The following is a 24,624-nucleotide window of genomic DNA, read 5'->3' on the forward strand; positions in this document are numbered from 1 at the left end:
GTTCGATCGATCGAATAGGTAAAAACTTGCAGAGAAGTTCGAATGATGCACAGAGAGGCCTTTTTTCATGGATCTCAAAATTTTTCTAAGTGTGGAGTGAAGATCGATCCAAGAAAAAGTTGGATCGATCTAAGAACTTTTAGATCGATCCAAAGAAATTCTCGAACGATACACAGAGGGCTGATTTATGCAGGAAATTTCAAATCGATGGAATAGAGCAATGATTGGATGCAGGGATGGGTGTTCGATCAATCAAACCTCTTTTGAGATCGATCGAACATGGACAAAATGCCTATTTTCATCATGAAAGTGCATGCATACTCAATCAAAATTCCTAGCCATATGTATGAATTCCAAAACATATCTAGACGACACAAGAAATGAAAGATAAAATAGAAATGAGGGAGGAATAGGGTTGTAAACCCTACGAAGCCTTTATTAGTCTTTAACGTCTCTAGCAAGACGCTGGGCTCTTTTAGCCCAGATCAAATATCTTATAATGCATCCCCTCCTTGTCGGGGTGATATGTACTTTGAATTCCACCTAACAAACGGTTCCCTAAAGAACTTGTTGGATTAGGTTCAAATGAACTTGTTGGTCCTTTGTCAATGTGAGCTTTGGGCTACCATGCCCTCTCAAAGCAAGATTTTGAAACATCATTCTTTAGTTTCAAGGTCGAAGATGAACTTTTTGAAGTTTTGGTTTTAAGCAAAGACTCTATTCTTTCACATTCATTGTCTAGACATTTTTCTAGAACATTTACTTCTTTAGGCTTGTCAAATGAATTTGGGGTCGGATTAAAGATATTCAACTTCACTTTCAAATACCCAAATGAAATTTTCATTACCCCCATCCTATAATTGATGTTGGAAATTGCGGTTGCCAAGAAAGGACGACCAAGGATAACGGGAATTTGGCTCTTGGGATTTGGAACCGATTCCGTGTCAATAACAACAAAATCGACCGGAAAGAAGAATTTATCAATTTTAATCAAGATATCCTCAATGATACCCCTAGGCTTTTTGATGGATCGGTCGGCAAGTTGTAAAATCACCGACGTTGGTTTCAAGTCTCCTAAGCCTAATTTAACATATAACAAGTATGGAAGAAGATTAACACTTGCTCCTAAGTCTAGAAGAGCCCGATTAATGACATGGTCACCAATGATGCAAGAAGTAGTAGGTGAACCGGGGTCCTTAAACTTTGGAAGGGTGTTATGTTGCAAGATTGAGCTCACTTGCTCGGTCAAGACCACTTTCCTAGGTGCTTGGCTCTTGTTCTTCCTCTTCTGGGTGCAAAGATCTTTCAAGAACTTGGCATAAGCCGGAATTTACTTAATTGCATCCAAAAGTGGAAGATTAAGCTTCACTTACCTAAACATTTCAATAATTTCATTGGTCTTGGTCTTTTGTTTATTAAGATAAATTGATCTTTTCAAGGCATCTGGAAACGGAGCTCTTGCCTCAAAAAAAATTTCAAAACTTTTCTTTGAAACATCATCAACATATGAATTTTTAAAATCCTTTTTCAAAGCTTTGTTCAGTTCTTCCTTCAAATCAATTTTGGACTCACTTTTCAAATCACTTTCTAACACTTTCTCATTTGAATGATCATGCATATGCAATGAAGGAGGAATATGATAAGAAACGGGACGGGTCTTAACTTTTGGTTGCACCGGTTCACTCTCTTCATTGGACACACCTACTTTGTTGTCCACAATCTTCCTACTTCTCAAGGTTGTCACCACATTGACATGCTCAATTATGTGCCCTTCTAATGAGGAATGAGTCTCTGCAACACATTGTTGCTTTGGTGGGGCATTCAAAGGCATCTTCCCCTACTTGGGTTTCTAGCTTAGCAATGGATTGAGAATGAGAATGAAGCAATTGAGTGTTCACCTCTAGAGTGCCTAGAGCGGTCAAAACTTTCTCTTCAAAGGCGAGACTCCTAGAGTTTCCTTGAGAATATGATGGTTGATTAGGGAAATGAGAATTAGAAAATTGATTGCCATGTGATTGAAATAATGATGATTTAAAACCTTGGGAACCTTGGCCTTGCATTGGTGGCGGAACATATTTCCCTTGAAAACCACCTTGGGGAGGGTTTGAGCCTTCCCCTTGGCTTTTCCAAGAAAAGTTTGGATGGTTCCTCCAACTTGAATTGTAATGAGTGCCATAGGGATTATTCATTTGATTAATAAATGTAGCATTGACTTGCTCATGGGGCTTACTTTGCACATGTCCATGTGGACAATTGGAAGTAGAATGCAAGACACTTGAACAAGTCATGCAAGATTCATTAGATGCACGATGATGAATATGAGTAGGGGAGGAAGATACTTGATTCGCCGAATTTTGGTTGATCAAAAATTAATCGAACCTTTGAGACAAGGATTTCATCTCGACGGCTATATCATTGGAGTTTTCAACTTGATACAAGTCGACATTCTTCCTTCCACCTAGGTTTCTACCATTTTTAGAAGATAAGGACCTATGCATGCAATTTTCACTCATACTTTCATACAATTGCCACACATCATTTTCATGCTTATCAAGATAAGAACCACCCATGGATGCATCAACCATACCCTTGTGATTATCCGGAAAACTTTTAAAGAAATATTGAACTAGTTATCACTTAGGTATGTCATGATGAGGGCACTTTCTAAGCAAATCATTAAATATTTCCCATGCCTCATGAAACATTTCCCCATCTCCTTGAGAAAATTATCTAATTGAAGTTCTCATAACATTGGTCTTTGATACTGGGTAGTACTTTTTCAAGAACTCTTGTTTCATTTCTGCCCAAGAGGTTATCGAAAAAGGCCTAAGATTGTTGAACCAATATTTTGCCTTGTCTTTAAGGGTGAAAGGAAAAAGTTTAAGTCTTAAAACTTCTTCCGGCATGTCCGTGTATTTCACGGTGGAACACACTTCAAGAAACTCATCCAAATGCTTATAAGGCTCTTCACTAGGAAGTCTATGATAGTTTGGAAACATTTGAATAGTTTGTGGTTTAATTTCATAGTGATGTGCTCTAAATGGAGGCAATTGAATGCAAGTGGGCACGTTATATTCATTAGGCACATAATGGTCTCTTAATGCAATGGGAGGATTCGCAATTGGTGGTGTTATACGAACTCCTTGATTAGCTTGAACTATGGGGGGTTGTGGAGTAAATATTGGCCGAGGCATTCCCAATGGAACTTAGCCTTATTGTTGTGGGTGAATGAATGGTCTAGGCATGCCTAATGGCACTTGAACATTTTCATATTGCACATTAGGGTGGAGGTTGCCTTGTTGGTCTATGTGATCAAGGTCCTCCACATGGTCGTCATTCAAATCCTCAATTGGTGAAATAGAGTGATGAGAACTACCTCTCCCCGTAGGATTACGAACAACCGATTCAAGATGCAAATTAGGAGTGACAAGAATAGGATTCAATAACCTACGACCATGCATACACTAGCAAAACAAATAACAAGCAAGTAACAATCACTTCGCCCCCGCAACAATTCAATCAACAAATCTCCACACACAATGTCCCATGCTCCCATGCTTAAACAACATGCAAAGAAAAGTAAATTGGCTCCACGCGGGCTCACAATTTATCTAAGAAATGAAAAATAAGCCTCCACGCGGGTCGACGAATTAACTAGGGATTGAGTTAGAAAGATCTTACAAAGGGTCCTTAAGCAACTTCAATTCATTTTCAACTTTGAAGCTTTGCTATGCTTTGCATTTTTTTTTAGATTCTTAGCCCTTTTTGTGCTTAGCTTAGCTCCTTGCTTCTCAATTCTCCTTTGCTTAACCTCCTTGCTCAATTTCACCTACCCAAATAAGAACAAACACAATAAGTAACCAAAAAATAAAAATAAAGTAAAGATACGAACAAAAGAGTACTAATCCCTAATTGTTTCCAAAACACGGCGTTACCAATTCAATCCCCGGCAACGGCGCAAAAATTTGACGGTGGCCGATCCTATACGCCAAAATAATGTAGTGAATATAGGTTCAAGAAAAGCCTTTTGGGTCAAGTTTAAATTTATAAAAACCACTACTACCACTACTACTAACGTAGCAAGAATGAGTAGGGATCGTCCTAAGGGATTAGAGGGCAACTAGTAATGGAAACTATGCTTAGGGTTAGTAGGTCGAGTGATCAAAGGTAGATTGTTTGGTTGATTAAACTACAATTAAGATTAAGCAAGCTCAATATAAAACAAGTAATTAAAGGATAGAGAAAATAAGAGAAAGAGGTCTTGAGACTTAGAGATCACCACTAAGCATCACCTTTCTATACACTCAATTCACAATTAATGAGGGGGAAAACATATGTTGCAACAATAGTAAATGCGTGTGGTTGTTTTAACAAGCATGGATGACCAATTAAGTATATATTGTCTAAACAACATAATGAATAACACAATACATCAAACTAAGTCATTAATCCTTCTTTAAACTCACAATCCAAACACATCATATAATTAGAGAAATATACTACTTGCATTCATAAATATGGAACATCAAACAACAAACATGGATTGTCCTCCCATTTAACAACTAAGGTAGCTACACTACATCTAAGCTAATGACATGGAAATTAAACTAATTAAACTAAGGGAGAGGCACAATCCGTCAAGAAATGAGTATGAACCATCAAATAAACCACAAGAGCATTCTATTAAGCACTATGTCTTGACAATCTCTAGATCTATAACATCAACACATATAGACATGCATCAACAATACAAGAGATAGAGATAAACACATGAACATCTATTCTAGCATACATAGACATATGGATAGAATGAAATGATCAATTGGAAGAATTAAACCACATAAATTATTGAATAAACAAGATCTATGTATATAAAAATGTCAAAACATGTATTACAACACAAATTCCCTCAAAAATACATAAATCAAGGTAAAGAAAGCATGCTTAGGGCTAACTCTAGCCCCAAGAGGATGTTTAGACACTCTTGAATAGTGTCCTCCAACCCTCAAGGGCTATCTCCATGGTAGAAGTGCTCTTCTTCTTGAAGAAGATGGAAAACCTCTTAAGAATGTGTCTCTAGCCTCTTCTTTTCTTTTCTTCCTCTCTAAGAATTGTATCTCTCTACTCTAAAAAATATATCAAAGACTATGTAAAAAACTTATGTGTAAAAGTGGCTCATAATCCTTATATAGGTAGCTCAAATGTCATACCCAATGGTCTAGGCTCGTACACAAGGGCTCTTCCAATGATTGCACAATGAGACAACTTTTAATGAGCTGGAAATATATTTTTTTCAGACTTGAGGAAGTTTGATCGATCGAACTGTGTTGAGATTGATCGAACATGGCTGAGATTGATCGAACATGGCTGAGATCTATTAAACTTTGGCTGGATCGATCCTCCCATGGTGGCACTTTTTTGGATAAGGACAGATCGGAGATATTTTGGGGAAAGAGACAAAAGTGGTAGGTAGAGTGGTACAACAGGATAAGATGGAATCTTTTCGATCGATCTGAGAATTGTTGGATCGATCGAACTTTGTGGGATCTTTGGATAAGGACAACAGGGCTTGGATCCATCTTAGAGAGTCTAGATCGATGAACTTTCGATCGATCGAAGTATTCTTAAGATCGATCGAACATACTAAATTTTCACACTTTGCTTCAATCTGCTTCCACTTTGCTTCTTTCTTCCATTTAGCTTGAGTTAGCTTCTTTTAAGCTCTTATTTGGCTGAATTAGCTTATTTTGGGGATAAGCACCTAAAAAGGACAATAACATGAAATTAGTCTAAAATGGGAAAGTAAGATAGATAAAAGTCCTAAAATACCTAAGCTTAAGGGGTTTAAATGCGCACTTTTCAGCGCTCATGATAAATGATGTAATTCTTCTATATCTAAACTTTACTGATTTTGGTGTGTCTGTTTAAATTATATTAAGGGTAAACAAACCAAACACACAAAGAAATGAGCCACAAGAAGTATAGAGCTTTTTGAAATTATTTATACAAATATTTATAGACCTTCTGATGTTCCATCTTTTAGTGGAGAAAGTATTTTATTACCTTTATTGTTGATTTTTTTTACGTTATGGATATATCTATTTGTTGTATGAAAAATCTCAAGTAGTGGGTACTCTTGAAGTATACATAAATGAGGTTGAAAAACAACTAGATAGAAAAGTGAAAATCATGAAGTCATATAGAGGTGTTGAATATTATGGAAAGTATGATGAAACTAGTTAATACTCTAACCGTTTGCTAAACTCCTTGAAATACATGTCATTCGTGCTCAATACACTATGCCAGGCGTGCCACCGCAGAAGCATGTAGCTGAAAGGCGTAATCGTACTCTTATGGATATGGTTAGGAGTATGTTAAGTAATTTCCTATTACCCATAATCAAAAGGATGTTTTACTGTCCTAAACATAGTATGAGAATTGTTGAAACTAGAAATGTTAGATTCATTGAGAATAGTGAAATCAGTGGGAGTGATAAAAAAAAGAATGCGATCATTCAAGAAGTTAGGATACAAATTTCTTTACTCATAACTTCTAAAGAAATAATTATTCCTTCAGTTGTTGAACCATATAACAACGAAGAATAATTGAATGATCAATAACTCCAAGATTAGATTGTCACCAATGAATAGATTGTAAAAGAACTACAAGGAATAACATTAAGACGATCTCAAAAAGGAAATCTGCTATTCAGGATGACTATATGGTATACCTACAAGAATCTGATTTTGATATTAAGATATATAAGGATCTAGTTATATATTCACAAGCCATTAACAATAATGATTTTACTAAATGGATTAGTGTCATGAATGAAAAGATTATAAAGAAACCTTCTTTATAGTATTTAAGAAGGATTCCCTTAAAAATATCATGGCATCCTTATTGAATATTGATTGGATTGATTTTGGGAATCCTCCCATCAATATATTTTCCATATTTATCATTGGTATTCTTTCACCTATAAATTAGGGGTGCACATGTGTGATGCTCCCGGATTTCTAGATGCAGGTTGGCTAGGCCCACGCCCGATTACCCAAGGATATCAAACCAATTAGTAATAAACGAATACAGAATACAATTAAGATAAACAGGAATATATAAAATTGCTTAAAAGAAACTAAAATGATAATCCAGAAACTGAAACCTCAGAATAACTTTTATAAATAAGAAATTATTCTGATACATTAAATTTTTCCATTTCTAATACAACTCGAGAATCCATCTAATGCTAAAACTCCAACACTGAAAACAACAACTGAAGAACTCTAATGCTAAATTATGAAGAAAAAAAAACTCCTACATCGTTGACAGAATGAGTAGCCGTCTCTGCTCAGCACGAACAAGCTCTAAGACCTGGAACCGTCCGTTACCTGAAAAATAATAGTGGGTTAGGCCCACGAATAAGTTCTATCCTAACTACAATCCAAACAGAGACCCGATACGTAGATACATCCTAGACGTCTCAACCATATCTATATAATCCGTAAATAAATATATATATCCATACTACAGGACTCTCACTGGACTATGATGAAGGTCTCAACCTGAATAGAAGGTAACATGCAAAACGCACCTGAGTGGGCATGACTACCTGAGCCTAACAGGGTATTGTTGGGATTTATATGCCCTGGCATTTCAAATTCTTATTTGGATTAAAATGACATGTGTTCCTGATGTTTCTGAAATATTTATGCTCAATACAATTGGTGAATTCAATGTATTATGTTTCGATTCATTATAGAATTGATAGTGTCCACTTGATTATAAGAGATATTTATATATGTATGTGATGGCAATCAATACATGAATATAAATAGTTTTCATAAATTGTTCATAATCGGTAATTATGGATGGACTCATAATTATTAAGACTTGAACTAGATCCGCGTTAAGTTGAGATATATTGCGAGAGCCGTCGTATGTAATTACTCCCTATCATCGTCATGGCATTTGACTCTAAAGCATGAGAAAGGTATAGACTCTTTTATTAATTAATAATTATTTTGATTTGTTCGGCGGATTCTTCGGGATCCTTAGACCGACACTTTGGGTAGTTATGTAATTAATAGTTAGAGGGTTATATTTTTAATATTTGCATCATTGCTACTTGTATTTATTTTCTATTGATTATAGTTGATCACAAAGTAAATTCGAAGGCCTTCGTATGTTTTTAGACAAAATGATTTATTATATATTTATTTATTTAAATTATTATTTTTGTCAAATAAATGTTTTATTGTGATCAAGTCAGAAATAATCAAAGGTACCAAAATAAATATATTAATTAAGTAGTCGGATTGATGGCTTTATTTATCCGATAACTAATTATGCATAGAGGGGTCAAAGTGCAACATTGACTTAGATGTTATTTATTTTTTAATTGGAGTTCAATTAATTTCTTTTAGTGGAGTAGAAATTAATTTATGAATTAATTGAATTGAATCTATGAACCGGACCAATTATTAATTCATTGTAACCAATAAAATAATAAGCCCAAAGGATTCTTACTCATAGCCCAACTTGATATTGGAATCCTATTAGATTTGAGACATGTGAATTAGAGATTGAGAATGATTTATTGTTTTCTTTTCTTTATCTTTATGTTGCCTATATATATACATGGTCTATGTGTATTTTAAGTGTAATTTTTTGGAAGAGAAAAAAAAAAAAGGAATACATTTTCTCCCTCTAAAAAATTAGGGTTAGTGTTCTCATCTAATGGAGGTTCCCACAAGCCTAGTTTTCCAAGGTCATTCATGGAGGCTTATGAGTGATTTCTAAAGGCAAAACAATTACCAAGAAGATGGAGATCCAAGGAGAAGGCATCTTACTAAGGGATCTACAATAAGTGAGAACATTCACTTTAGAGGAAAGATTTAAAGGTTTACTCAGACCTTTGATGTAAGTATTCAATCCATTAATTGAATGATACATCATATTTTATTTTTACATAAAACTTATCTCTATGTGATGAATCAAAATCTATGAATCAAAATCCCTCAAAAAGTTTTAAATCTTACACGTTTCCCAACAGTGGTAGCAGAGCATGGTTTGATTCATTACTAGAGATCATGTTTTTATCAAAATTCATCATTCATGGATCCAATTTTGATATGCATATATTTATTTGTTGATATGTGTTGATGTATGAATTAATATATTCATATTATATGATCATGATGTATGTATATTTGTGATTGGATGATGTTGATGTATGTTTGGGCCATGAATGTAGTTTATAGGTTATTGGAATGTAATTTTATCTTTGGATGAATGTAATTAAGGCTTTGATTAAGCCGTTTGAAAGTTCAATGATGTAATTTATTTATTTTTATTGTATTTCAAATTATAAATATTTTTAAAGCCATGTAATATTCATCGAAGGATGCTATGAAGCTTCAAGAAGGTCCAAGAAAATTAAATAAGGTCCCTGGAATTTTCTGGAATTTTTTTGGATTTTTCTAGAATTTTTCAGAATTTTTTTAGAGCTTTATTTAATTTTTCCAAATTTTTTACGATTTTCGGCGATTCTCCGGCGACATTCTGGCATCCGAAGCGTCACCGGCGGTAAGGCAGTGCCGGAAAGGAGGACGGACGATTCTGTGGTTCGCGGTGCACCATAATTAGGTGCAACCGCAACTAGTAGCCGTCGGATCATTGATGGCAAGGGGAGATTATCCATTGTGTTGCAGCAACATTATGCACAGTGCGCACCATAATGGAGGCGCCAACTGGCGCGTGCCAGCGGTTTCCATGCGCTGGCAGCCACAACAAGCACTTGTCGGCGCGTGGCACATGCTGCAAGCTCCCACCAGTGCGTGCAGGTGCGTGGGAGCACGTGGCACGCGCTGGGACCCTCCAAAGCCGCGTCCAGGCGCGTGTAGGACCATCTGGGCGCGTTCTAAGCACTGTGTTATCTCTTTAGGCGCGTATCAACTTCCTGTGGGTGTTTGCAAGCCAATGGAAGACACTCGTATAATACTTAGAGCAATAAAATGTTAAAAGCTGAATCCATTGGCCATTTAAATTGTTTTTATCTGTTGTTTATTTATTTATGTGATGCATGGAATAAATAATTGTTAAGTATTATTATTATTCATGCATTGGATCCATGATATTTAATTAAATGACTTGATTTATATTAATTAAATTATGAAAATTAATTGGATTTGATTACTAGTTAATTTGAGGGCACTTATTGGGAAACGAAAATTTTTTTTTTTGTAAATTATTTTTAAAGTGTGTCTCAAATTAAATATTAGTGAATTACTTAAAAGTTCAGTTATTTTCTAAATTTAATTGGATTAAAATCAAGGCGTTTTGCATGCATTATATCATAAATATGAATAAATAAAAAAACCCTAATTATGAATGATTAAAAATTGAGTGGGAGCGAGGATTTTTATACATTACCCTATGGCCTTTGTTATTAAAACCATTATAATTAGATCTTCAAAAATAAGGCCCCACGCATGATTTGAAGAGTCTTAATATTACAAGAATGGTTGTCTCATGAAAATAAAAATATTAAATGTTCATTGTAATTAGATCTTTAAAAATAAGGCCCTACGCATGATTTAAAGAGTCTATATTATAATGACAAGATATTTAATGTTTTATTTTTCATTAGAGCTTTAATAACGTTATACATTCAATCTAAAATGAATAGTGTTAGCTCCCCAATGGAGTGGTCTACACTAGGTGATTTTAGAAAGGCTAAACATAATCGGGAATCATTTCATATAGATAGACAAGGCATTGTCTTCAAAGATATGAAAATGATGAGATTTGTCCACCAATAGCAATAATGAACTTCGCCAACCGAATAAGTTATTGGTGTATTGGGTATCCGATTTTTCATGCAGTGGTTAAGGGACCCACACATTATTATGGAAGTGCTCGCCTAATAGCGAATAAATCTCAGTAATAGTAATAATGAGCTCCTCCATCAAGATAAGTTATTGACGTATTGATTGTGTGACTTATTATGCTACGAAGTTGAGGGACCCGCATTAATTAAAAGGGATTATTCACCAATAATGATAATGATCTTTTATTCTATTTGAGATTTATTATATTATGTGGTTAACAAATTCATTTTAATTTTAAATATGCATGATAGTATTAATAATTCACCTTGCATATTGTATGAATGCATTTATATTCAGATATTATGTCTAATCCATTTTATCTGCTTGCTTACATATTCAACGTATTTAGACCTCATTTATATTGACTGGAAAAGGAATTTAGATATTTTATTCACAACGTGATGGTACAAAATGTATTTACTACTCCTAAACTTAATCCTTTTACCTTAAGATACCTAAGTTGACATTAATGCTTTTTATAAATGAAATAAGGTAAATGATATGACTTGGTGCAATATTCTAGAGTTTATCTCGAATATGCTCCAAAGCTAACATTTGCATTATTTTATTTTCTTCAAGCATCATGTTAAATGTCAATGAGATATTTTGGTGAGATTAGATAGAGCATATGCCTAAGTACTGTGTCAAATTTAAATACCATCAAGATAGCCTGAGGAACTCCAGTATGAGATCGGATTTTGAAAAATGATTGTTTATTATTTAAAAATTGAACTGGAGATCAAAAGGGTTAATTTGGGTGGTAAGTTTGAAGTTGACAGAACTATTGCCTTGTTACCAAGCTCATTCGACTCTTTTAGAGTGAACTAAATAAGGAACAAGTTTGAGTTCACACTCCTAATATTCTTATAGAATTGGTAATAGATGAAGGGATAATCAAAAGTATGGGCGTTCCTATCAATCTAACCTAGTCTATACCATCTTCTTCTAGGCCCAAGTGGAAGGGCAAAGGAAAGAAGAAGGATAATAATAGGACTAGGCTAACACAAATCATGGGTATTCAAAAGGTTAAAGGGAATAAGGCAGTGTATGTTGAGGGTAAATGAAACTATTTCTTTTTCCGCTAACTATGACATTGAAGGACAAACTGTCTAAGTAATGACGTGGCATAGGAAAATGTATATTTAATCATTGAGCCATGTTATGTGGTTGTATTTATTAATTCCTGATGGATAGATTCTGGAGCCACTAAACATGTTTGTAATTCGTTGCAAGGATTTTAGGAATCCAGAAGCCTCGATGATATAGCTATATATTTGTCTTTTAACCTGATGCCAAGGTTATAGCTAAGTCAGTGGGAGTATTACATCTGAAATTAGAGAGTATGAGGATATTAGTACTAGAGAACTATCTTTATGCACAGATGTTAGATGCAATCTAATACTTGTTTCACTTTTGGTTTATAAAAACTGTGTAGTTGTTTTCTAAAACTAGTTTTATCAAATTGATTAGATGTGCGATTGCTTCTGGTACATTGAAAGATGGTCAATATACTATAACCACAAGCTCTTAATATTTGTAGAATGTAGAAACTAATGTTGCATCTTTTAGATTGAATGTTAAGAGAAAATTTGTTATTCCTAACTCATTGTTTTTTTGTGTCTATTTTTGGGTTTTAATCAATCAAAATGAGATTCAAAGATTGGTCAAAGAAGGTTTATAACCTAGTGAGGCAGGAGAGCCTAAATCAACTTGTGAATCCTGTTTTGAAGGATAGATAACCCTAAGGGCTTTAATCAGCCAAATGAAATAGATATAATGAACAATTGGAGTCGGTACACACTGACACGTGTGGTCTTATGAACATCCAAGCAAGATTACTCACGTTTTGGATAAATTTACCTGTTGCGACACAAGTCTTAAACTTTTGGTAGATTCTGAAAGTGTCAAGACTGATGTGGAGCACAGATTAGGTAAACTTATCAAAACACTTCGATCTGATCGTGGATATGAGTATTTCTTAGGATAGTGCAAAGACTATATGGTTAATGAGAGTGTTGTGTACCAGTTTTCCGCAATTGATGCTAAATGGATTTAGGTGTCAAAAAAGAATAACAAAATTCCGCTTAACATGGTTAGATCTATGATCAGTTATGCTACATTATCTCTTTCATTTAAGAGTTTAGCGTTAATGATATCGATGCGCATTATGAATTGCATTCCATCTTAGTCTGTCTCAAGGATACTGTTTGAGCTATGTTTTTAACTAAATCTTAGTTTGAATCACATGCACATATAGGGTAGTTTTGCATATGTGTGCTTGATATGGATAAGTAAGTTGGAAACAGATCATGCGCATGATAGATTTGATAGCTACTCTAAAAAGCACTAGGATGGATTATTTTACGATCTCAATGATAAAAGTTAATTGTTTACACTCACTGTTTATCTTTAGGAGGATCATAAACCTAGTAAAATAATGTTAGAGAATATGGTATGAGTACCAGATGTACCACATATGAACATGCTTATTATAGAGATTAAGAATTATATATGAATTCCCTATTGGTGCATCGGCATCATCTAGTACACAAATTCCTAGATGGGTACATTGTTATAGTGGGAGGATTATCATCCAATCTGACAGAATCATGTTTTTAGGAGAGACCTTTATAGACATCCTTGTTAAACATGAGTTACACCTAGTAAGCTACACGGAAGCGTGAACCAATATGGATACAAATCGTTTTGGTAAGTTACTATGAAATCAGAGTTGGAATCTATGTATTCTAATAAAATCTGGGATCTTGTAGAACTTTCTAGTAGGGTGATACCCATGGAAGGCAAGTTAATCTACAAAAGGATACTAGAAGATTTCTTAGTAATTAAATCATGAGTGTACAAGGGAATGTCATTATTTTTCTAATTCTATATATATTGACGAAATCCTACTCATTTACTGTGATATGGAAAGTTTTGTCCAGTAAAGAGGTAGTTGTTTAATTATTTTGAAATAAAGGATTTTAAAGATGTAAGCTATATTCCTAGGATCAAGCTTTTGCAATATCAGGTTAAAAGGAAAATAGGCTTATCTGAATAATCCAACATTGATAAAGTTTTGACCAGGTTTGGTATGCATAACTCAAAGAATGAATTCTTACTTTATTGATATGGATTGCTTTCTCTAGTAAGTAGTTTTTCAAGACTAGCAGAGGAGATTGAGCAAATGAGACTATATGCTTTGGCATATGGGAGTCTCATATATGCCATGGTCTATACCAAACAGGACATCCGCTACATTATAGGGATAGTCAGAAGATATCAGTCCAATCCTGAACTTGATAACTGGCCTGTTGTGAAAAATATCATTAAGTACCTTAGGAAAACCAATGATCTCATACTCATTTATGGATGTGATGATATGGTTCTAGTCAGGTTTGATAGTTCTGATTTCAAATTAGTTATATAAGGTCCATGCCTTAGTGTACGTTCTCTAAATGGAAGGGAAATTAGTTAGTAAATTGTTAAGCAGATTTCAACTGCTGACTCAAACCTGCAGAGGAAGTACATTGTAGCCTTAAAGGCAGCAAAGGGAAGCCTTTTGGTTTGATCTCACTGATTTAGAGGTCGTGGAGCATATTAGGCTGCCTATCGAGCTATATTGAGATAATAGTGTAGAAGTAGTCTAAACCAATGACCGAAGGTTCCATAGAGAAATAAGGTACACTGAAAGGAACTATCGTGTTCTACATGATATTGTCCGGCAAGAAAATGTACTTGGTGGCTATGTCGTCCTACACCACAAGCTTAGGAATGTGCATTAAGGTGAGGGCCAAATTTTACATTTATAGAAGCCACTACTACCTTCACTAAAAATATAGTTAGGGTGAGTAGGGATCGTCCAAAGGAATTGGAGTGGAATTTGGTTGTGGAATCGCTATTAGGGTTAGTAGGTCGAGTGATTAAACAAATGATTGGTTGGTTGATTAAACTAGAGAGCAAATTAAACTAAATAATTGAATGCAATAAAGAGTAAGTAAGAGAGAGAGAATTCTTGGGGTTTAGAGGTCACCACCAAACAATACTTTTCTACACCCTTAACAAGTGACTAAAGAGGGAAATGTGTGTTGCAATATTGATGTGTGTGTGTGTTTGGTTGATTCAATTAGCAAGGGTGACCAATTAAGCATACATTGTCTAATCAACATGTGAAAAGCACAATATATCTAGCAATTAAGTATATATTGTCTAAATAGCATGTGAAAAACACAATATATCTAGCAAATCATTAATCCTTTCATTAAGCTCACAAGCCAAATACACCACAAGGTTAGAGACATATGCTACTTGCATTCAAAAGTATGGAACATCAAACAACAAGCATGGATTGTCTTCTCATCTAACAACTATGCTACCACTACACTACAATTAAGCTAATGACATGAAATTAAACTAATTAAGCTAAGGAAGAGGCACAATCCATCAAGAAATGAGCATGAACCATCTAGAAAATTACAAGAGCATTCCTTTAAGTACAATGTTTTGGCAATCTCTAGATCTATGGCATTAATACACATTGACATGCACCAATAACATAAGAAATAGAGACAAACACATGAACATCTATTCTAGCATACATAGACATATAGATAGAATGAAATGATCAATTAGAAGCATTAAACCACATAAATTATTGAATAAACAAAATCTATATATATATAAGTGACAAAACATGTATTACAACACTAATCCCTCAATAATACACAAAATCAAGATGTAGAAAGTATGCTTGGGGCTAACTCTAGCCCTAAGAGGATGTCTAGCCACTCATGGTAGTACTTCTCCAACCCTCAAGGGCTAACTCCATGGTAGAAATTTACTCCTTGGTTGATGAAGAGTTTCCAATGGTGTCTCTAGCCTCCTCCTCCTCTAAGCTTACTCTCCAAGAGTTCTTACAAGGTATAAGATGGTATGATGTGATATGATGTAAAAAGTAATCCTTATCCTTATATAGGTAGGTCAAATGACACACAAAATGAGCTGGGGTCATGCACAAAATATTCCCTAATGATTGGATAAAGGATAACTTTTTGTCAGCTGGAGATTTAACTTTTTCGCACTGGAGAAAGTTCGATCGATCGAACCTTGGACTTGGATCGATTAAACATGGCTGAGATCTATCGAACTGAAGTTGGATCGATCCTCAATGGCGGCACTTTTTGGATAAAGACAAATCTGAGATATTTTGAAGATATTCTTGGGAAAAGGACAAAAGTGGTTGGTAGGGTGGTACAACTAGATTAGATCAATCATTTGGATAAGGACAAGGTAGTTCGATCGATCGAAGAATGATCGATCAAACTTTTAAGATCTCTGAAAATGTCATCATGGCTCTGATCCATCTTGAAGTGCTGAGATCGATCATGTTGGATCGATCGAACTTTGATCTGAGATCATTCGAAGATGTTGATTTCCACCTTTTTCTTCCTTTTGCTTCCACTTGGCTCCTTTTTTTGATTCATCCCAGAATTGCTTCATTTCAGCTCTTATTTGGCTGAGTTAGCTTATTTTCGGGATAAGTGCCTGAAAATGGAAATAATACAAAATCAATCTAAAACGATAAAGTAAGATAGATAAAGGTACTAGAATACTTAAGCTTAAGGGGTTTAAATACGCACTTTTCAGCACTCATCACACCCCCAAACTTAAATATTGCTAGTCCCTAGCAATGAACTAGAAAGTAAATGAATGAAATGAACAACTATACAAGTATGAACTAGAAAATAATAAATGGATAACGCCACTTTCGTAGGGAACACGATTGCACTTAGCATATGCAACAAGCCTTTTAAACCCTTAGGTTACCCCTAGTGGATGAGTGAAGTCTCGTGAGGGTTTCCAGAAATGGTACCCACAAACATTAAGCTCAATATTTCAAAAGAGGCACCAATATTACAAACAAGCATTGGGAGGAAACTACCTCAAATATGCAATGTTTCAAACATTTCTAAGCAATTTCCTAAAATCTCAACAACAAGCGAGCAAATATGGTCCTCCAAACATCAAGAAAATGATCATGCAAATTAAAACATTTCTAGAATCCTTTTAAGTAGACCGACATCAAATATGTTGCTATCTTAGCCAACTAAAGAATTAATCACATCCTTACACTCAAACTAGCACACAAATATAGTACCGATCATCAAGACAAAAAGTGGACCTTTTACTAAAGCTTTATTGTTCTAGGTGCGCTTATTCTTTTCACTCATATTTTATTTTATATTTATTTTTTTTATCGGATCAAAGATGGAAGCATGGTGCAATGTGTTGATCTATTAAGCTTTCTAGTGATTCATGAGGTCGAGCGTTAGGTCAATGACTCCCAAACCAGACGGCTTTAGGGCATTAGGCATTCAAACACCCCTACGGACTTACAAGCTCAAATCAACTAAGCTACAAATCAAGACAACCTCCATCTAATCGTTTCCCACTTCTCACCATTTGGGAGAAGTCCTCACTTTTTTATTACTTTTGCAACTTTTTTTTTTTTTTTTCAATTATTAACCTAGAGTTTGGGCCCTCCACCTTTTAGTAAGAGAAGTTCAGTGCTTGATGAGGCTAGAATCCGGGCTACTTAGTGAAAAGTGGTTGTTATCCACCTTTATCAAGAATGAAAGCTTTAAATGCACTACTAGCTCAATTGGGATATAACCAATTCAATAATCAACAAAGCATGTACCCCACAAATGAATGCTAGTGTGTGCCTGTGCTAGTGTAGAATCCTAGAGTGAATCTCAAAACAATCACAAAATCAAGATGATGTGGACCACAAGTGCAAGCAAGATATCAATTTTTTGAAAAATTTACTCCTAAATGGCATCCATAAGGCATACAAGGAGTATTAGACTCTCAAGTCAAACAATTGTTAAATTTTAAGCAATATAGTCCTCAAAAGATCAAAATCATAGCTAGATATGGACCAATCATAGAAAATCTCTCAAATACACAAGTCATGCTCAAATTTTGAATTTAAAAGCAAACACTGTAAAATACACCATTACCCCCAAACTTAAATGGCACAATGTCCTCAATGTGCAAAGAGAACAAAAGGAAAGAGTATATCATTGCAATTAAGGCAAAGAATGGTTGGGACTGAAGTATCCAAAGTGGGTGGCATGGACCCCCCAAACTTGGGATTAACTGTGGTCCTAAAATTTGGCACTCGGATAAACTCATCAGATAACAAAAAGAGATAATCAGTGCACAGTGGACATGCAAGTGTAAATGAAATAAAGCAGTGAGAGAGGTATAAGGGTGGTCCTTAAAATTGTGTAGCATTCTCTCTCACTGTAGTCACTGTGATGCACCTAATGAAGTCAAACATACAGATATAAGAATATAACACATGACATCCATAACAAAATCATATATAAAGAAAATAGAGTATAGAGTACATCAAAAGATCAAAGTCGACAGACCGGCTGCAAATAATATACAGTGACAAAAAGATATAAAAAGATAGAAGAAACTGGAAATCTCAGGTGGACGAGGCAGGACGGGTAGGGCAAGCTCCACGGATATCGCAAGATAAGTCTCGGAGTGCAGTCATGACATCCGTGCGGAATGTAGCAAAATCAGCTCGGTGGGCTACAACATCGGCTCGAATGGCAACAGTATCAGCTCTGATAGCAACCACTGTATCCTCAAAAGCCTAAAGACGTTCTCCAAAGCTGGGGGTCTGACTAGGAGCCTCAAGTACGGATGAATCAGAAGAAAGATCCTGAGTCTGCTCCTCCTCATGTACTGGCGACTCGGCTGGAGAGTGCTGCTCTGCTTTATCTGCAGGTCGCTCTAAATCAATGTCTATATGCTCGGTAGCTGGACCTATTGGTACATCGTCTGCTGCTGGATCTGCTGCTGTTGCCTCAGCTGCTGCCTTTGCCTTCTCAGCCTTGAGCTCCTCTGCAGCCACTACTGCGTGGTCCAACAGTATAGTGATGATAGCATTGTAGCTCGTGTCCTAGTCCTTCTTCAAGAAGTGACAAGAACCTCTCACAAGGTGCTCCTGAGGATGAAAAGGATAGCACTGATCAATAAGTATCTAGGTGATGAGGTGGCCAAAAGGGAGAGACTTAGTGTGATGGCCCAAGTTTTTCAACCCGGTGCGTCAGTGATGAATCGAAAGATGACCCGATAACAGATCCGAAGTGCTGAAGCAAAAGACAAAAAAACGGTCTCTAGAGATACAACATGGCTCTAAGACACCATTATGACCCTCAACGAGGTCACGGAACCCAAAGGAATCAAATGCGGAAGTAACGTTTCAAAAACGAACAAGAATGAACCTAAGGGCAAAATTATCATTTCTAGCATAAAAGTGGGTTCCACCGAGCACACCAATACAAAGATAACAAAAAATTAAAGAATTTAGACTCAAGAATCACTTGATTCAGAGTCCGGATGAAGAAGATATGGCTAACGGAAGAAGAAGAGGCAAAACGGTCAAAAAGTGCCAACACAAGAACATCTAACCGGTTAGAAGGCCTATCTAACCGGTTAGAAGGCCAAAAAAAGTGACAAAAACGCTGCCCACACTCATGTCATTGGTTATGAGACCCCATCTAAACGTTTAGATGTGAAGGGGCAGTAAGGGTGCGACCCAAAAACCTGGCAGCAGGGGTTTTTCTGGAAAAAATAGATTTTTGAAGGCCTAGATGACATTTTCTGGAAAAACACAAAGAAGAAACCCCCCTCGAAATCGAGTTTTCTACGTGACTTACATGCAAAATTGAAAAATACCCATTGTGAAATGCCCAAAATTCCCTCCCAAGAAAACTAGTCCAGAGGGTCCAAAAAGATGCTAAATGGAAAAACAGAAGCTGAACTTCGGGATCGATTTCCGATATCAAGACGACATTTTTTGGAAAAACACAAAGAAGAAACCCCTTCTAAAATCACATTTTCAAGTCAACCATGTGAAGAATGGAATTTATTTCCAAAAGTAAATTCCCAAAATACCCTTAGGTCAGATTATGCAACAAAAGTATAAAATGAGTCTGTGGGAGGCTCATTTCACCAAAGAAGAAGCTTTGCCCGGAAATGACCATGCACACAAACATAACTTACCTAGTAAGATGTGCTACAATGGTCCATGGCCCAAAAATATGGCCAATACAAAATATGACCCCCCAACGGCCAAAATGCCAAACATGTAATTTGGAATGAAAACTTGGAATTCAAAACCATGAGATGGTTTCAAAATGTCGTTTGGCCCTTGGCCACACTTCATACATGTTAAATGAATTCTAGTGGAAGAATCCAAATGGAATTCCCACACCCAATGCAAACATGGTGAAGCAAAAACTCAATATTTTTCAATACTTCCATAATATTTCATGAAGTCAAAATTTACATAGGATACAAATTACATGTCATTGGCCTTCGGCCTCATCTCATACATGTCAAATACATCGTAAAGAGTGTACTCACATACACATTACAGATAAGGAATCAAATGTACACATGTTGACATATAAGACTACAATTGGCATTCCGAGCCAACCTTCACAAAAATGGAAGTCTTCAAGTCCACAAGTCATCCAATCATAATGGAAGTCTCAACTTTAATTCTTGTACCTGAAATATGCCCCAGTATCGTAGGGGTGAGTAACATAAAGCTACTCATAGGAAATGAGCATGCATCGACCTACGTTTTACAAGTTTGCATGATTTAATTATTATAGTTCATTCCACCTAACGTCTATGTCAAAGGTGAGACTCAAGGAGCATCCTAGCTACCTAAGACCTCATTCATGCAATTTTAGCAACATAGGAGCATGCTTACACAAAGCAACAACATAGGAGCATGCTTACACAAAGCAACAACATAGGAGCATGCTTACACAAAGCAACAACATATAGATTCTCAAGGTTATCAACTTGAAGTCTAAAATGCATCATCAACTAAATATAATAATTTAGCATAATTAGAATATCTAATACCACACATCAAGACATAGATTCTCTAGGTTATCTACTAGAAATCTAAAAGTGTAAAATCAACTAAATATATCAATTTAGTATGGATGTACTTAACAACATCAAAATCGTCAATAGCCAAAACAACAAGTCAATAAGGAAAACATGATTGTCAACTTGGAATTAAATACGAAAACAATCAGTGGAAGACTTGTACATCACGCTCGGAATTCTGCCAAGACCTCAACGGTTATTCCGGGCACTAACCCGCAGGGAAGACCATCCTAAGTGCGCACTATCTCAATGATTTAGAGGACTCACATCCCCGTACTAGAGCCAAACCCTAGTTATCTCAACTCAACAATGTTTCAAGATTCCAAAATAAGCCAAATAAGTTCATAACTTATACATATTACTACTACATAGTAACAAGTTAGTAATATAACTCTCAATTGTGCATAATAATCATTTCATATCCATAATGCTACGAAATCACAAGCCAACAATATATTCATATAGAAACATACTCTCATGAATATAAATTTAACAATAACGCCCTTCAATGCATATAACACAATCAAGTGAAAACTTTATAAGTCTAAATCTATGATCTTAAAATAGAAGCACCTTCTAAAACATGATTAAATCCATGAATAAATAAGATAGAATTTAATTACATCAAAATAATTAAACTCTTTAATTTTCAAATCATTTCCAAATGGCCTCAATTTAATATATGATAAAAGACATATCATGGTCATTACATATATTCACACACAAGCTTAATTAGGCCTATGAAACCACCAAAAATAGATTTTAATTAATTCTTTTAATTAAAGTCTCTAGATTTTCAAACTCAACCAAATGCTTTCAAATTTGAGTATGTTAACAAACATGTCAAAACTCAATTTAGAAGCATAATATAACTCAATTTCATGCAAGGTACGGCTATAAACTTTAATCTTTCACAAAAGATAACTATTAATTAAAAAGAGCAATTCTTCTTTAATTAATCCAAATTTAATATATGTTAACCAACATGTTAAAACAAGATTTTCTACCATGCCACAATTCAAATCAAAGTTATATATCATCATGAATTTTAAATCTTATACAAAGAATTAAAAATTACTAACTTTCTAGATTTGATACAAGGCACATATATAAGTTGTATAATCATGCTAAACACTCAATACAACACACACAAAAGCCTAAAACATTCCATACCTCCATTTGAGATGAAATCTCAAATCCCCACCAAAATAAATAGGCTCCGAATCCAACGAAACTCCTAGGTTTTGTCGGGGACAACACCACGAACATGAATCGCAAGGAAGCCCCATCAAAAACACAACTTGAATTCAAACCTAAACTCAAGAAATGGTCGAAATGAGATTCCAATTGGTTGGAATTGAAAGCCTCGCCGAGGGGAACAATAAACATAAAAGCATCACCACTTTTTAGTGAGGGGAGGAAGCTCAAAAGAAGAGAGAGAAAATGGCAGCCATGGCTGCCATGAGATCTGGCCAAGAGAGGGGAGAAAGATAGTGAAATCTGATTTTTTCACTAAAGACCCCCTATTTATAGAAAAACTGAAAAAGTGCCCCGAACGGGTCCCGCCGGATCGGAAAAAGTGAAATTTGAGTAGACGCGCTCAAAGAGAAAAACTCGGTGAACGAAAAAGATTCCAAATGAGAAAATATGAACAACAGAAGAAACGGCGTTGAAAACTGAGTCCCGAGCAGAGAGTTATGTCCAAAACAAGTTTAGCGCAAACCGGGGTCAAAAACCCTGAAACTGGAAAACATCGTCCAGGAGGAAATTCTAAGAGTCCATCACTCGACGAAATATGAAAATGAATCCCATACGAGGATCCAGGCTCAAAACAAGGGATTGAGCAATAGCTTTCATTAATTGCACAATGGCCCCTCCAAAAAGTGAAATTTACAAAACTACCCCAGAATTAAAATATCTTCCAAAAGATATTTTCTTAGATACCCTTGAAATAAAATATCTTCAAAAGATATTTATGAAAAACACCCCAAGAAAAGAAAAAGTTCCCAAAGAACTTTGCATCCCTGCCTCTATGGACACTAGGAGCAACCAGAGTACTTTCTTACGAAAGTAAAGCGACGTATCTCATGGAAACCACTGAGAATGAAGATACGTGAAGTCAGAAACCAACTCCAAACACAAGAAGTGTGGTTACGCAAACAGAGTGACAAATGAGGAAAAGACAGAATAGGGAAAAAGACAAAAAGTGAAAGTGTTAAAAAACGAAAAATGTGGGAATGACTCGGTCCTCAAGGGAAGTTGTCAATCTACATAAAAGAGTCTGGGAAATCACTCAAGAGCACTCGAGACGACACTAATCGACAAGAAAACAAACTCAGAAAGGAAAAGACAACGGAAAAAATTTATCCGAAAAATCCGGGTCATTACAACCTTCCCACCTTAAAGGGATTTCGTTCTCGAAATTCAACCTAACGAAACAGAAAGCAAAACCAGGATAACTACAGAGTACATCTCTGAGTATCCCTTATAACGCGCTACACTAGGGACCTCGAAGCTGAAAGGAACACACAAACCATTGTCAATTGCACCCGCGTGCTCATGACAAGACAACCCCTCAAGGGAAAAGTGACCGTATGGCCACATGACAAGTTTGAACTCACACACAGAATCCAAGGTCAGACAAAAAAATGAAAAACAACAACCGTAAACGTCCCTCCTGACAAACCATCATAAGGAACCAAAAACAACCACCAAAAGAACTCCAAGATAACCACATATCAAATCAGGGTACAGAACAAACACAACGTGGCAGTACGAATAGTGACCAGAACTCGCCCACGACGTACTCGAATGTGTGGTAGCAATGACAGTCTCTAGTGCCCGCCCACACTTACTCGTCAGTAAGGTAGCATCGACGGCAACTAGTACTCGCTCACAACACATAACTTGTACGGTAGCATGACAGTATAAGGCACTAATTCATAACCTGCCCCCCACTAGGTCTACCCAAGAAACCTCTCGATACAAATGACATTAATGTCAAAAATGATCATTGCCAAAAGCACTATGGAGACCAACATTTTGTGAGAGTTGAGATATGGTCCAAAGATGTCTGGCCAGACCATCCTGGCCAATACCAAAACTCTGACAACAATGCTATAGGTATCGCTATGCTTAAGGCCTCAAATCCTCAATACAGCAAAACTAACATCTCCAATGTCTCAAAATACCCCTATTAACAACATTAATCAGGAATCCAAAACCTGACAAGCAAATCAACGCCTACAGAAATCAAAATGAACCTCACAATAAGACATTTCATCGAAAGTCCTTCATATCTCCCTAAAACAGATCAACTACAAGACTACACCGTAATCAAACATCAGATCCGCATCCCTATCATGGATGACTAAATCCTTGAAATACAAGTCCACCAAGTGGCACACACATCAAAATACCAACAACTAAGGTCACAAATGAGTTTCTCAAAACCGTACTTGGAAATACCAAGTTAAATCAAAATTCCTTAATCTTTGATCCACAACCAATCATCAGAACTACGATTCCTCAAAACTATGCCTAGTCATAACTAGGATGAGAAACTCCACAACAAGCCATATCTAACAGCAATCCTCCAAAAATTTTCCTAAAAGTTAACCACATTCAGGTCTCCAAAATGGAAACAGGTCTCCAAAAGACATTCTCAAAAGAGCATCGAGCTCACCTCATGAATCAAACAAATCCTCAATGATATGGACATATGTCCCCACAAAATGATCTC

At 35.8% G+C, this 24,624-nt stretch overlaps 1 pseudogene; it reads left to right on the plus strand.

Moving 5' to 3' along the window:
• The first annotated feature begins 2,643 nt into the window (after window positions 1–2,643).
• On the plus strand, window positions 2,644–2,742 carry LOC132287280 (small nucleolar RNA R71; annotated as a pseudogene).
• Window positions 2,743–24,624: the final 21,882 nt, after the last annotated feature.

This window comes from Cornus florida, unplaced genomic scaffold (assembly GCF_030987335.1).
Source record: "Cornus florida cultivar Cherokee Brave unplaced genomic scaffold, ASM3098733v1 CherokeeBrave_3.0.0_Hap2_Chr11, whole genome shotgun sequence".
Classification (NCBI taxonomy): domain Eukaryota; kingdom Viridiplantae; phylum Streptophyta; class Magnoliopsida; order Cornales; family Cornaceae; genus Cornus; species Cornus florida.